We start from the raw sequence: 14734 nt of genomic DNA on the forward strand, positions 1-14734 counted from the left end.
TGTTTCAATCCACTGCGCCACCAAGGATGGCCCCGCAAATGAATTTAAAAATTAAGCAGCTGAAATTTAAAAATGAATATTTGATTATTTCATTCAAATTAGGTTGACAGTAATTTGTAGTGAAAAGGCTAAACTCAATAATTATATCACAATATAAACAATATAACCTGTGTATACAAGTTGTATTACTAAAATTAATTTTTGTAGAATTTGGACCATCATTATGAGGTATAATTAATATTAAATTATCAAAACTGTATCATCAATTTGAGTTTAAAATGTTGCCAATGTACCAGAGAAGTAGCATTGCTGCCTGAAAGAAAATTCTGCTAAGTTCAGAGAGCATTATTGATTCATAAGTGAAGTAAATGGTACAAGATTTGGATGAACTAATTTAAAGAAGATGAAAATACAGTGTCAGTAAAACTAATATAGCAATCAATTCTTAGCGATTGTTAAATATGTTGCTTAATATATAATTTTTAATCTTGAGAAATTGTAGCATTGTGATATTTTCAAGTGAGTATGCTGTAGTATCCTCTGGAATTGTTATTTATTTTATTTTAAATATCTAATTTATTTATTTATACAGAACTATGGTACAGGACAAAGGTGTGGTGGGTGGTAAGAGTCAGAAGGGAGCAGAACAGGCAAACTGATGAAGAACATTGCTGAGGGGAGCAGTGGTGAGACAGGAGAGGTCTGCTGTACCATGTGAGTCACCTCACTGGCTGGGGCTTGAACTCATGCAGAAGTGGCTGTGTCCAGGTTCACAGTGCTGTGCCCAGGTTCACAGTGCTGTGCTTTAACTGGTTGCACCACCAGAGAGGACCCTTATGTTGTAATTTATTAATAATATAAAGTGTGTTTAAGAATATTTAGAATGGATTCATAGTTTTTCTCTTATAATGGAATGCATGTGTTTTTGGTAAACTTTGTTAAAAACAAACAGTTGGGAAAACCGAAATGCTCTATCAATTTTCTTAATTTGTTTCTTTACCATTTTTCTTTTTTAACTCTATCTCAACTGAATCTGGCAAATCCTTTGTACACATTTTATATTTTGACATGAAGCAATTGTAATTAAAATTGTTGTGTGTGACTTTTCACATACAATACTTTTGTCACATAGAATACTTTGTGTTTTTTTTCTGCAAATGAGAACACCTTTCAAACTGAGCATAATAGTGTATCCAGTAATGAATTATATGTAATCATGAAAAACCCAAATTATAGCCCTCAGATCAAAATGCAAATCATCTCTCAACTTTCTAATATTAATTTTGACTTCAAATAAAAATATTAGAAATGTAGGACATATATTTGAAATGTATACATATAATTTTTGACATTTTATATACATGTTTCTTATGAAAACTGTTTTAAAACCCAGACTTTTAGTTTCATATCAGAGATCATACGTAAATATCTCCTGGCAATGTTGTATGAAGAGGTCCTGATGTGGGAGAAAATCTTGAAAAGTCAGGATATTCTACAGGTGGTCCCTGCTGGATACTTTTTGTTTTGTTTATGGCTGTTTCCAAGAAGAGTGGTTTGTTTTTGGCCATTCCCAAGAAGCATAGTAATTGTTCAAATATACATTCAAAATAAAATCAGTAATTACTTGATTGGTTGATTGATTTAATAACAATAGCATTATACACAGAAGGCTCAGTACTGTGTAAAATAATTAATATTCCTCTGCTTGAGGGCACTAGCATAAATCTAGGTCTCACAATAATAAGAGACATGTCATGGTCCAAGAATTCTGGGAGCCAAAGGTTGTAATAATTCCCTGCCCAGTCCCCAATAAAAGATCTATAGTTTAAAGTAACATAGTTTTGGTTTAAGTATTAGAATTATAATTAATAATAAGTCTTCCTACTCTTTTCTCTAACTTTCACCCCAACCTTTTTTTCACATAGAAAGATTTTTTAGATAAGATTAATAGGCTAATAATTAATGACCGTAAAGAAATAAATTTTCCCCTAACTCTTATGTTAGACTAGGTTGACAAAACAATTACAGGAATAGTGATTAATAAAAGCTCCTTTTATAGATCAAAAAAGGAGTTTCCTTAAGTGCAAGGAAATATCAATGCACTCGGCGTTGGTGTTTTTCTGACTCCTAGTTCCTTAACATTAGATCCTGTACCTTTAAGATGTATGTTCTTTGGGAAATTAACAAAATGATTGCTTAAGTTGCAATAGCTAACTGATTACCATAGAAACATTTTGTATATTGTTAACTGATCACCATAGGAATATTTTGTTTGATAACTGATCACCATAGAAATATTTTATTGATGACTAGTCAATATAGGAACATCTTGTGTATCAATTGTACTTTTTTAATGAATGATGAATACCAGTCTCAATAAGAGCTCAGAAATTACCAAACTGTCTTTAAGAATAATGTGATGATTGTTAAGCTCTATACTTTATGCATACACTGATGTAATCCCACTGCTTGCTTGTAATGTAAAAAGATCTGTTATCTCGCTTCCTTTTACAATGTACCAAATATGTTAAGAGTAAAAAGCAAATAAACCCGAAACATAGTTATTAACTGAACATAAAAAAAGACAAGGGACATAGACAATACAATAAATTGAAGATAAAACAAACCAAACTTCAGTTTATTAGATATTTCAGAAGCAGAATATTGAGATAATAGGTGTATTTAACTTAAAAACACTAATTTATTTATTTTATTTTATTATATAAAATAGTTTATTTTACATCATTTTGTGCATTTTTCCAATCCCCTTGGGCCTCCCATCACCAAATTACCCATGTGGCATCGCCATAGTCCAGTTCATTTCCCTTCCCTTGCTGTTTTTTATCCCATTCCCTACTCCACCCCCACAAAATGTCCCTGGTATATAGATATTCATCATTATCATTATTTTCTTGCCTGTTCTGTTATATTCCTGCTGTGAGAGAAACCATCCAGTATTTTCCCTTTTCTTTCTGGCTTATCTCACTAAGCAAAGCATGATCTTCCAGTTCCATCCATTTTGCTGCAAAAGACATGTGTTTCTTTTCTTTTCTTTTCTTTTTGGTTGCTGAGTAATGTCCACACCTTTTTAATCCAGTCATCCATTTTTGGGCATTTGGCTATTTTCATGTCTTTCCAACTGTGAACAAAACAGCAATAAACATGGGGGTGCAGGTATCTTTTTGAATCAATGTAAAAGCACTAACTTATCAGGAGCTGAAGAATGACATAATTCTTCAGTTAGAAGAGTTTCCACAAAATGGCAAAAATTAAAGGTGAAATGTAGCTGTTAATTAGGGATGATTTCCCACACATATTCAAAATGACATATTCTTTTAACATTATTTTTTGCCATTTTTTATATACCAGAAATAATTAAGATGCTCTTGAAGCTTTTATAGAAAAATGTAACTGGCTGATCTCCAAAGGCATGAGAAACAGGTACATCTTCAGCAATATTAGCACTATTTCAGAGATAGGAGACTATTTCTCAGTTTTCATAGAGGAAATAATTTTGGATACAGCACTCTGTCTCTATCCACAAATTTCATATGGCTGAACCAAGAAAATAATTTTTGCATGCTAATGCTCATAAAGTCTAGTACCTGTATCATTATCTGTGGAGATTCTTTAGCAAGGTAAAAATAAGGTAACAGTAGGAGGGTCACATATAACATAGAGTAGAAATTGAGCATTTTCTGGATGAAGTAAAGAACAGTGAAAAAAAAGTTAGAGAATAAAGTGTGAGGCCCTCCTTGGTATAGCAGAAGGTTAAAGCACAGCACTAAGAAGCTTAAGCCAATTCTGCATGAGTTCGATCCCCGCCTGCCCCGGAGTAGATCCACATAGTGTGGCAGAACTCTCCTGACCCGCCCGCTGCTCCCCTCACCAGTGTACTTCGTCGATCTGCATGTTCTGCTCCCCAATCTGTCCCTGGTGAATCCTCTCACCCTCCGCATCTCCTCCGCATCTCTGGCCTGTACCCCAGTTCTGTATGAGTAAATAAATAAGTCTTAAAAAAAAAAAAGAAGAAGAAGTTGTGAACTTGTTACATTATCCAAGAATCAGAGATTCGGAGACAGCAATTTTCTGGTTTTGGTCACACTAGTTGGTTTGATAGTGAATAGTTAGGATATTTTAAATGTTTTAATATTGATTTATTTTCAATCTACACAAGTTCTAGAGGAATTGATTGCAATATAAAACAAAATAAATATTTGAAAGTTTAATAATAAAATTAAGATGTGAAATGTTGTGAAATACGAAAATGTGCTGAATTTCTCATTTCATAGTATCAAGTTAACAGGTATCAAACCTTGATGAATTACAGTATATGTACTAATATTTAACTTGCAATGAATAAACCCCACTAAAGCCCATTTATTGTTAAAAGGAATTATTTTTTGACTGGAACTAAAGAAAGGATAAAGAGGAGAATTTCATTATTTACACACACACACACACACACATGTGTATATATTATGTATATGTATATATTATATATTATGTATATATTATATATGTATTTGTGTATATGTGTGTATACATATGTTTATATGTATATACATATATGTGCATACATGTGTATATGTGCATATCCATATATACATGTGTGCTATACATATACATAATAATATGTGTGTGCGTGCACACACACATATTATACACACACACACATTTTTTATTGTTTATTTTAATACAGTGTTTACTTCCCCTCCTCAGGTGTAGACCTCATAGAATTTCCTCCCCCAATTTGCCCATGCACCATCACCGCAGTCCCCTGTGCTCCTCGCTTCCTCCTTCTGATCCCTCTGCTTCCCCTCTCCTGCAGGATGTATCTGTTTTATAAGTGTCTGGTTACTTTTGTTTTATGTTGGTATTTTTTCCTCTATGTCTTATTTGGTTTCCCTATATTCCTCCTATAAGTGAAGCCATCTGTATTTTTCTTTTTCCATCTGACCTATTTCACTGAACATGATCCCTACTAGCTCTACAAATGTTGCTGTGAATGACATACATTTATCTTTTTTTTAATAATTATTTATTTATTCATACAGTACTGGGGTATAAGCCAGAGGTGCAGGGGCAGTGAGAGGCTTCCCCAGAGACAGAGTAAACAGCAGAACAGGCAAATCGATGAAGAACCCTGCTGAAAGGAACAGGGGGCAGGTCATGTGAATCACTTCTGGGGCGGGGATCAAACTCACACTGAAGTGGCTGCACTAGCTTGCAATGCTGCGTCCTAACCTGTTGTCACCAGAGAGGGCCAAGTTTATCCTTTTTGATTGCTGAGTATTATTCCATTATATATATATATATATATATATATATATATATATATAATCACATTTTCTTGATATAATTGTCTATTTTGGGGCATTTAGGTTGTTTCCAGGCTTTCCCTATTATAAACACCGCTGAATAAGCACAGGGGTGCAGGTATACTTTTGAATTAATGTTTTTGTGCCCTTTGGGTAGATGCCTAAGAGTGGAATTATTGGGTCATATGGTGGCTCCGCTTTTAGTAGTCTGAAGACCCACCATACAGCTTTTCATAGTGGCTGGACCAGTTTTCACTCCCACCAGCAATGTAGGAGAGTTTTATATTTGCCACATCGCCACATCGTAGTCAACATTTGTTGTTAGTTTTTTTGATATGCACATTCTTACCAGTGTAAGGTGGTATCTCATTGTGGTTTTGATTTTCATTTAACTGATTATGAGGGGTGTTGAACATTTTTTCATATGCTTGTTGGCTACTTTCATTTCTTCATTGGAGAAGTGCCTGTTAGTTCTTCTGCCCATTTCTTGACTAGTGTGCTTACTTTGTTTTTGTTATGTGAGTTCTTTTTATATCTTAATGATCACTCCCTAATCAGTTGAATGGAATGCAAAGACTTTTTCCCAGCCATAGGGTGTCCTTTGTCTTGGTTATTGTCTCTTTTGCTGTACAGAAGCTTTTCAGTTTGATGTAGTCCCACGTATGTTTCTTTTCCTTCATTTTCTTTGCTTTGGGTGATTAATCTGTATAGATGTTACTGAGACGTATGTCTTGTAGTAGTGCTTTACCTATATTTTCTTCAATATATTTTATGGCTTCAGGTTGTATGCCCAAATTTTTATACATTTTTGACTTGATTTTTGTGCATGGTGCAAGGATGTGGCCTATATTCATTCTTTTCTTATGTGCCCATTTTCCCAGCACCATTTATTGAACAATTTGTCCTTGTTCCAAAAGGGCATATTTTTTGCTCCTTTGTCAAATATTAATTGTCCATACATGTGTGGGCTTATTTCTGGGCTTGGCTTTCTATTTGGTTTCATTAGTCTGTCGGTGTGTCTTTGTTCATTATCATACTGCTTTAATTATTATGGCATTGTAATATAGTTTGAATTTTGGATGTGTGATATCTCCTTTCTCCTTTGTTTTTTGTCCATAGAGCTTTAATATTCTCTCTCTCTCTCTCTCTTTTTTTTTTGCTTCCATATAAATTTCATCAGTATTTGTTCCATTTCTTTGAAGATTGTCATTGAATTTTTTATTGGTATAGTATTGAATGTGTAAATTACTTATGGTATGATGGCAATTTTAATAATGTTAATTCTTCTAATTCAGGAACAAGGCATACTTTTACATTTCTTTGTGTATTATTCTGTTTATTTTAACAGTGTTTTATAATTTTCTTTGTATAAGATATTAACCTCTTTTTTTTTAAGTTTATTCTCAGGTATTTGATTTGATATATTTTTTTTTTCAATTTCAAAAGGGATAGTTCCCTTCTTCAGATTTATTACTTGTGATTAGGAAGGTTACTAATTTTTGTGTGTTGATTTTATATCCTGCTACTTTACTAAACTGATTGATTATTTTGAGTAGTTCTTCCATGGAGTTTCTAGCATTCTCTTTCTATGTTATCATACCCCGAAAATAATTATAGTTTTTTTTTTTTTCTTATTTGGATTCTTTGTATGTCTTTCTTTTGTCTGACTGGTCTGGACTTCCAGTATTATATTGAAGGGTGGTGCCTTGTTCTTTATCTTGAAGGAAAGGCCTTCAGCTTTTAACCACTGAAGATAACTTTGGTTGTAGGTTTGTTGTACATGGCTTTTATCATGGTAAGTTATATTCTTTTTATCCTGAGAAATTCAAGGGCCTTCATCAAAAATGGATGTTGGACATTGTCAAATGCTTTCTCATATGGTTTTTATTTTATTTTATTATTTTTTAATTTTATTTTATTATGCTTGATCATATGCTATTGTTTGTTTGTTTGTTTGTTTTGTTTTTCTTTTTCTTTTTCTTTTTTCTTTTTGTTGTTGTTTTGGAGGACATTGGTTGATGTTCATATGTTGAAGCATCCTTGTGCCCCTGAGATGAAACCCACTTGATCATGGTGTATTATCCCTTTGATGCATTGTTGGATTCTGTTTTTGTTGAGGATTTTTGCATCAGTTTTCATTAGGGAGATTGGCATGTAATTTTCCTTTTTGTGTTGTGCTTGTTTGGTTTTGGTATTAGTGTAATATTGGCTTTGTAGAATGTATTTGGCAGTATTCCTTCTTTAAAAAAAAAAAGAAAGAGTTTGTGTAGGATAGGTACTGATTCATTTCTGAACATTTGGTAAAGGTCATTTCTGAAATGTCTGGTCCTGGGCTTTATTTTTTGGGGAATGATTTGATTACTGCTTCAATTGGACTGCTTGTACGTTGTCTGTTTAGGTGTTCTATTTCTTCTTTCTCTAACTTCATATGATTGTTTTCCCACTTTTTTATTTCATCTATGTATGTCTTTTATGGTTATATGTATTTCCTGGAGATAGCAGATGATTGGATTGTTTTTTAATTCAGCCTCCTATTCTCTTAGTTTTCATTGATAAGTTTAGACCATTTATAAATAGAGTTAACATTGATAATGTTATCATCTATAGTCGCCATTTTTGTTTGTCTATTTTTTGTGATTTTATTCCTTGCTTTATTTTATTCTTATTCATTTTTCTGTTAGCTTTGGAGTCACGTTTAATCACAATTAATTCCTGGAGTTTCTTTTTATCTGAGAAAGTCCTTATTTTTTCCTTCATAGAGAAATGAGAGCATTACAGGGTAAAGTATTCTTGGTTAGGATTTGCTATCTTGAAAATGTTACTCCTTTCTCTTCATGCTAGTAGCGATACTTTGGAGAGATCTGACATCAGCCAAACTGGTTTTCCTTTATAAGTTAATTCCTTTTTTCTCATCCTTGTTAGTTTATTTATTTATTTTTTTTTGTCTTCTTTACTATTTTGTGTCTTGCTGTAGATTTCTTTTCATTGTGTAAATTTGGTGTTCTTTTTTTTTCTTGTATATCTATATTCATTTTCTTTTTCATGCTTGAGAAGTTCTCTTCAATTATTTCCTTGAATAATTTTTCATTACCTTTTTCTCTATCCTTGCCTTTGGAGTATCTATGATTCTTAAATATGTTGTCTGATATTTGTACGTTTCTCCTCATTCCTTTTAATTTGTATTTTTCTTTCCTTTTTTACTTTGGTTCTTTTTATTTCTGTATCTTCAAGACTATTGATCTATTCTTTCATTTCATCAATTCCTTTTTCATTTCTTTTCCCAGAGTTCTTTAGCTCGTCCACTTAATCTTTTGATCTCATCCATTTATTTTATTACCTTCTTTAGGGACTCTTTTCATTCTTCAAATCATGAATTATTTTTCTCATCTCATTCTTTTACTTTTTGTCTTCTTTCAGTTTTTTTAAATGATGGTAATTTTTAATCTTTTATCAGGCAGATACAGGACTTCTTCATTTCGCTGGTAACTGATTTTCTTTTTGTAGTCTCTCCTTTGCCTGAGGTGTTGCTTAGTTGTTTGTTTTTCCCTTCTCCTGAGGTTTTTCCCCCCTAATATGTTCTAGGTGTTGGGACACTGTGCCACTAGTACATTGGGGGTGCTCCTTCAGGGATGTACTCCTTGCCTTGCCATCTCACAGTGGTGCCAGATGTTTGTTTTCCTGGTGCACACAGTTTACCTTGGCAGTGGAACACCATCTCTTCCCTGACTCACAGATGGGTGCAGGGCCTGGGTGGGGGGTACTTTTCAGTACTGAGATGTGGGAAGAGCTCTCTACTCTGGATCATGGATGGGCACAAGGCCTTGGTCATGTGCACTTTTCACCTCACCTCTGAATGTGGGATCCACCTTCTCTCAGGTCCACAGAGGTCTCCTGGTGTCTCTGCCCCCAGGTTCCTGTGCTGACAGTATGACATTAGTTGTCTGTTATCCCATTGCCCCTGGAGGAAGGTGGTGACAGCAGTGCAAAGTGCTCACTTCTCTGGATTGCAGACGGGTATGGGGTTTGGGTCACATGCATTTTTCACCTCACCTCTAACCATGGTATCTGCATTTCCTTAGTTCCACACATTTCTCTGAGGTCTTCCCCCAAATTCCTATGATGCTATGGTGGTGTCTAGTGTCTGTTATCCTGGCACCTCTGGAAGAGGATTGTGGCAGAAGTGGGAAGTGCTTTATGCTCTGGATCATGGATAGGTGTGGGCACTTCTCAACTCACCTTTGACTAGTGGGATCTGACTTTCCTCAATTCTGCTCAGGTTTCCTGAAGTCTCTGCCCCCAAATCCTTGTGCTGCCAATATGGCATCAGGTGTTTGTTACCCTGGTGCCCTGAAGGATGGTGGTGTTGGAGAGAAGTGGGCTCTTCTCCTTACTGTGGACAGGTTTGGGGCCTGGATTATGTGAAGTTTTCACCTCACCACTGACTGTGTGGTCTGCCTTTTTCAGTTCCACACACGTCTTCTGAGGCCTCTACCCCAAAATCCCTGTGCCAGCACAATGGCATTGGATGTCTATTATCTCATTGTTTATTTTAGTCTTATACGTTACTTTAATTTATGATATGAAGCTATTTTAAAATAAAAATAAAAACAGGACTTGTGATTTCATAGTAAGTATACATTTTGGAGCAACCACAATTCTAGACAAAATAAAGGTAAAACATATTCATGAATATTTAACTCACGAGAATTAGAAAAAAATAAGAGTGCACAGCTAAATTAAGGAGGTGGCCCATAATTGGGACTTCAGCTCAATAAAACATTGAAGATAACTTCATACTAAAGAAATTTATCACATCTGAAAATCTTGAATTTTAATTTTTATAGTTTCAGGAGCCTCCAGGTCATGAAACAATGTACAAGACTCTCACAGTGTAGTCTCAAATAAGTCATTAATATACTTCAAACTTCGACATTTTAACAGATGCTGCTTAAGAGTGAAATGCAAATAAATACACCCATTCTATCTCTAGTATAAAGAAGCTTGTTTATGTTAACCTTTTGATTTTGAATGTGTTTTAGGGGACTCATCCTTGAAAGTCCCTTAAATCTGTTACATTTTTTAACAAAAGTATCTAATAATTACATGCTCTTTTCTATGCCAGACACCACACCAAATTATATTGACACATTTGAGTACTATAGTTATGATTTATCTCTTAAAATTATTAAACTGAGGCATAGAGATAAAGGAAAAGTGGCAGACTCAGAATTCAAGCCAAGGAAGTCCATCAAGAGCGCACTGTCTTCAGAGTCTTTAGTGCATATTCTCCTCTGACTTGAAGAATTAGGCTTTACTAAAATAAATACTACAAAATGATAAAAAAAAATCTGTGATTTAAAATAAGTTAGATAATAAAATATTTTTTAAGTAAAAAGATACAACTCCACATAGCAGAAATGGATAGAAAGTCAGAACTATTAATACTATTGAATTTATTAAATTTTATGTAATGGTTAGAATTTGAAACTTAATTAATGAATATCAATTCAATTAGAAAGTCATTAGAAGAAATATATCTACTTTGTTAGACAATTCATTGGTCAGAAAGGGACAACATTTGGCCAGTGACAATTGGTATCAAAAACATCGCAAAACTACTAACATGTTCTCAAAATTAACAAGTGTTGACGATCAAGCAAGAGGGGGCAGTGTGGAGATGTTGGCTTGATTTTTACAAATAGCTACACTAAATTCCAGTAAATTCAATTATCCCCAAAATATGAGAAGATGACTACTGTCTATACATACTGCATAGGCAACACTCTGATGGAAAGGTTCAGAAAAAACTTGAATTATGTTTGTATTGATACTAGTACCATTTAGTGCTAACCTATCATTGTTCACTGGGGGCCACTACCAACATAGGAGGGCTTTGGAGACCCAGCACCTTGCTGGAAAGTGTGTGCAGTGTTGGTATCCAGATATGAGAGTAAATGGAAAAGTATAGTAGAGTTGTGGAATGACTATTTCTGATTTGAGTGTGAGACTTGCAATATAGAACAGGTAGAGTGCATACTACTGGGGAGAGCCAGGTGAGATCATCTGTGTCTCCTTAGAGACTCAGCTTTCTACTTTTTTTTTTACCCAAAGCTTTGATATTTGAAATTACTGCCTTACCTACTTAGAGCTTAAACCGAGTCATCAAGTGAATTATTTCACAATCCATTGTTTAGATACCTGGATATCAACATTAGTAGTAAGCACTCTATGATTAGTTTCTATACTGGAAAAGCAGAGAACAACATCAGAACATAAACCTGTGTCAACTACAACTCACATAACATTGCATCTAGTTCTTAAACATAGCCTAGAGGTTGAGGCTGGCACAGGACTATGTGGTTTAGAGGAAGGGATCACTATAAATCCCCAACACAGAGAATGTCTATCTTTCTTAGAAAAGGATATACAAATTTAACTCAATCTCCATGGAAATATTTATAATAATTCTTCAAAGCAATTAACAAAAAGTATTGAAATGTACATCGATCTATAAGAATCACCAAATAGCAAGAGAAATCTGGGAAAAGAGGACACAGAGTTATCACATCAAATGATCTTAAAAACAATATTATCAAACAATAGTATTTAAAAAAATTATATTGTCCATATAGACAAATAGATCAATGGAATAGAATAAAACAAAACTTGAAAACAAATCTATATTCATATCAGTAGTTAATTTTTTTTATAAATTAGTCATGACCATACAATGGAAGAGGGAGAGGCTGTTTTATAAGTAGGTCACATATGAGAGTGAAATTGGATCACTTTCTACCCCATTCCTAAATGTAGGTTCTAAAGATTAGAGATTTAGATATAAGATCTATAATAATAAATTATATATTAGAAAATATTGAAAATATATTCCATGACATCAATGATAAAGATGTTTTTAGAGATTTTATCCTTTAGTAAATAAATCAAGTTAAAATTTATTATTTCCCCCTCAAATTAAAAAGCTTTCATACAACAAAAGAAAATATAAGTAGCTTAAGATCACATTTTACTGAATGGCAGAAAATATTCATATATTACATAATGACAAAGGGTTAACATTTAAGTTGTATAAAATCTATATGATTCAACAATAAAAAAACAAAGAACCTAATTAATAAATGGACAACAGATCTGAATAAACAATTAACCAAAAAGGATATCCACACAGACAACAGATTAATGAAAATGTTCACCATTGCTTCCAATAATAGCTGCAAGTTAAAGCCACAATGACATAGCATCTCACAACTATGAGAATGCTGTAAATTTAAAAGATCTCCAACAATAAGTGCTAGAGAAGATGCGAGTAAAAGGAGCCCTGTGAATTTGTTGGCAGGAATGTAAACTGTTGCAGCCATTGTGAAAAATGATATGGACTTTATATTGAAGGAAACACAATGGAATATGGCGGTGGTCCTCAGATGCTTTGGTGATGAGTATACTATGGTAATAATGCTTGAAAGTTGAGAATCCTATGCTCACCCCCCAAAAAAAAATGTAAATCAATATTACCTCAACAATTAAAATGTAATATCAAAACTAAAAAAATGTAAACTAAAAATTGATCTATTATATTCCCTAGAAATCCCACTCTAGAGGCTTCTGTAAAAAGAACATAAGAACATTAATTCAAAACCTTCTGCTCTACAATGGTTATTGCAGCTTTATTTATAATAACTAGGCCATGAAAAAAACCTAAGTACCACTGATAGAGGGATAGATCATGAAAACATGGCATAGCCACACAATGGAATATTATTCAGACATAAGAAAAGATTAAAGATTTCCATTTAAAATAAAAGAAAGAGCTTAAGGGAATTATGTGTAGTACAGCAGATCAAATGACAAAACAAAAATTGTTCTTTTATGTGTGATGATTCGATAAACAAAATACTTATTAAAGTTATAAGACAGTAATAAATGAAGTAAGGTCTCTGAAGGGAGGAGGAAGAAGGGCTAAAGAGGTGTCAAACATGGAGAATATTTTTTTAAAAAATGAATTAGAATTACCACATAATCATCTCAACAGTTGCAGTAAATTACTTAAAGAAATCAGTGTTTGAAATTTATTAGAATTATTTAATCAAGAATTTGCCCTACAAATTTGGAAATTTTACAAACTGTTTTACAATAGAGATATATGAGATTGAAGGAAAGCGAGAGATAAAATTTTAACTTATACAGTACTTTTGTTAATTTATTTGGGATATCATTATTGAATATTTAAATTACTGAATAGCAAAAAAAAAAACCATTATTATTGGGGGAATACCTTATAAACTCTTCAATACCTTATCTAGATGTATAAGTTTAGGTAGCTTAAATCTCAGTCTCTTCTGGGCCCTTCCCAGTGGTGGTGGTGCAATGGGTTAGGCCACAGCACTGCAAGCAAGCCACAACCACTTCAGTGCCAGCACGATCCCCACCCCAGAGGAGCTCCACATGGCAAGGCAGACCTCTCCTGACCAGTCAGCTATTCCCCTCAGCAGTGTAATTTGTCGATCTGCCTGTTCTACTCCTTACTCTATCTCTGGTGAATCCTCTCACCCACCTGCTACTCTGGCCTGTACCCAAGTTCTATATTAATAAATAAATAAATCTTAAAAAATATATCAGTCTTCTCAAATATTAATTATGGAGAATAAATGGAGGTAGCTTGATAAGATCATAGTAAGAATTAAGGGTATTACTACCTACATCACATTTCACTGTGTTAGCTACAGTAGACTAAATTTGCTATAAAGATTGTACATGCAGGGTCATAGCTAAAATCATAGTCAATTCCATTCCCAAGCCAATACTCTCTATTCATAGCTTCATTATATTATTAAAGAGTATATATTGAAAACCACTAATGTCTTTTCCTTTTCACCCTTCTGTGTGACATTCACTTTCTTCAACCAGAGGTACTCTATAATAAGACAAAAATTGTGTTTAGCTTTTTATTTTACAATTATTTCTTGAGACATATTTCAGAGGTTAGTTGTGAGGACAATAATTTTACATGGAAGCTTCAAAATATGAAAAGCGTTTTTGCAATTCCACTTATTATTTAGAAATATTTTTTTTTCTTTTTCCAAAAGTTTATTTTTACATCATTTTGCACATTTTTTTCCCATCTTGATTGTAATCCCCGCGGGTTTCCCATCACCAAATCACCCGTGTGCCACCACCAAAGTCCCATGCATTTCCCTCCCACCCCCCCATTTTTTATCACATTCCCCACTCCACCCCCACAAAATGTCTCTGGTATATGGTTGTTCATTATTTATGATATTTTCTCGCCTGGTCCATTATACTCCTGCTATGAATGAAACCATCCGGTATTTTTCTTTCTCTTTCTGGCTTATCTCACTAAGCATGATCTTTTCCAGCTCCATCCAAGTTGCTGCAAA

General features: G+C 33.8%; 1 protein-coding gene across 1 annotated transcript in view; it reads left to right on the plus strand.

Moving 5' to 3' along the window:
- The window catches only part of STPG2 (sperm-tail PG-rich repeat containing 2), a 267191-nt gene that overhangs the window by 173188 nt on the left and 79269 nt on the right, over nucleotides 1-14734 (plus strand). The window lies entirely within an intron of this gene.

Source organism: Condylura cristata, unplaced genomic scaffold, assembly GCF_000260355.1.
Source record: "Condylura cristata isolate star-nosed mole 26May11 unplaced genomic scaffold, ConCri1.0 scaffold00012, whole genome shotgun sequence".
Classification (NCBI taxonomy): domain Eukaryota; kingdom Metazoa; phylum Chordata; class Mammalia; order Eulipotyphla; family Talpidae; genus Condylura; species Condylura cristata.